This window comes from Echinops telfairi, unplaced genomic scaffold (assembly GCF_000313985.2).
Source record: "Echinops telfairi isolate 266 unplaced genomic scaffold, ASM31398v2 ScPeMD7_30;HRSCAF=105, whole genome shotgun sequence".
NCBI classification, from domain to species: domain Eukaryota; kingdom Metazoa; phylum Chordata; class Mammalia; order Afrosoricida; family Tenrecidae; genus Echinops; species Echinops telfairi.
Window position 1 is genome coordinate 1,026,384 of NW_022103927.1, and position 1,896 is coordinate 1,028,279.

The 1,896-nt window shown below is 48.4% G+C and overlaps 1 protein-coding gene across 1 annotated transcript in view; it reads right to left on the reverse strand.

Moving 5' to 3' along the window:
- LOC101660740 (cytochrome P450 4F3-like) overlaps nt 1-1,896 on the reverse strand; it is a 22,864-nt gene that overhangs the window by 8,905 nt on the left and 12,063 nt on the right. The gene's annotated exons all lie outside the window — the stretch shown is intronic.

Consider the following 1,896-nt stretch of genomic DNA (forward strand, 5'->3'; position numbering starts at 1 on the left):
ATCATTTTTAAGATAGGAAGACAAGACATTGGACATCAGGACACCTGGATTCAAGTCCCAGCTCCGTTCCTTATGTGCTGTGTGCCCTTGATCAGTGCAATGCCCTCCCCTGGGTCCCAATAGCTAAATGTCACTAAGAGTTGAAATGACCTGCTTTGGCGTTAGATAAAATGTGTCAGATCCACCTTACGAGCTCAATTGCTAACTGGGTCACCCTGGGCATGCGGTGAAATGTCTCTGAGTCTATTTTGTCATCTTTCGTGTGGCAGTTCACAATTATCCCTCCCTCACGAGGCTGCGCAGTTCAACTTACACAATGTAGGTCACGGAAATGAGCACGCAGCTTCTGGCATCTGGTGGAGGCTCAGTACATTTTCACTGTGGACTTCATCATCGCTATCTCATCGTTATCTTAGCAGTAGAGAGTTTGAACAAGGTCCCCAATTACTCACCCTTCCCTATGTCCTCATCCTTGGTCATAAGAACTTGCAGCTTCTTCTATTAAGAAGTGGACGTTACTGCTCACCCCCACCTCCTGAATTTGAGCCGTCCTGGAGACTTGCTTTGGCCACTGAGCTCATTTCAACTCGCGGAGACCTCCTAGCTAACAGCAGGAAACGCTCCTCGGCACCATCCTCACAACTGTCAGCATGTTCAACGCCGTCAGTGTGGCAGTTGTGCCCACCCATCTCACTGTGCATCGCTGGCCTCTGCTTCCCCCAGCATGATATGCTCCTCCAGCAAATGGCCATCCCTCCTAGTGTCCTAAACAGTCATCTGGTGTCCTCCGCATGGTTTTCATGGGCCAATTTTCAGAAGTAGCCCACATCATTCTTCTCTGTCTTTATCTGGAAGCTCCATTGAAACCCGTCCACCCTGGGTGACCCTGCTGTTATTTAAAATGCCATTGGCATAGCTTCCAACGGAATAGCATAGCAACATAAAAGGCACCACAGATGGGGAGCTTCAATGAATACAAGTGTGGTCAAAATGATGGTGTGCTAGTTCTGAACCGAGGAATCAAAAGCTACTGCATGTTTCTGCTTCCTGCCATGGAACACAAGCCTGGGCCAGTCTACTGGAGGACTGAAGAATAGATGAAGTGAGCTAGCGGTGCTAGCTGAGGCTATCTTGAATCAGCCTGAAGCCAGCCAAACTCAAACATGTAAGAGAAGTGCCTATTTGATCAACATATGACCACGGATGTGTGAATGAGCCAGTGCAAAGTTATAAAAACGATCCATTGAGCTGTCAACCCATGTGCAATCAAAAATGTTCATTTTTCCCAGCCACTGGGGCTTGACAGGATGTGTTAGGCACAAATAGTTTCCATGCTGCCTGCTGTCTTCATCTTTAGCATCAACTCTAAGCCTGGGTCTTAGAGTCCCTGGGTAGTACAAACAGCTAATTACACTCAGCGACCACCTGAAAGGTTGGAGGTTCAAGCCCGCCCAGGACAACTTGGAAGAAAGGTGTGATGATGGTGGGGGGTGGGGGTGGGAATCAGCCGCCAGAAACCCTTTGGAGCCCAGTTCTACTCTGACATGCATGCCACCGGAGTCAGGATGGACTTGGCTGTGGCAACTAGTGATCTCCATATACAAAGAGAGCAAAGGGTCATTAAAAAGACAGGAAAGGGAGAAAAGACCAACATGGACATCGGAAGAGACCCTGAAATGTGCTCTTCAATGCAGACTTGCTGAAGCAAATGGAAGACATGGTGAAAGTGAGCGAGCTGAACAGAGGGTGGCAAAGGGCAGCTTGGGAATGCGAAGTCATAGGAAGAGATGAGGCGTTAGAAGACCAAAGAGGAAAAACATGCTCAGCACTCTTCAAGCTGAAGGAAATGAAGGGAAAGGCGGGCCTGGAGTTAAATTATTGAAGGAGTCAATGGGC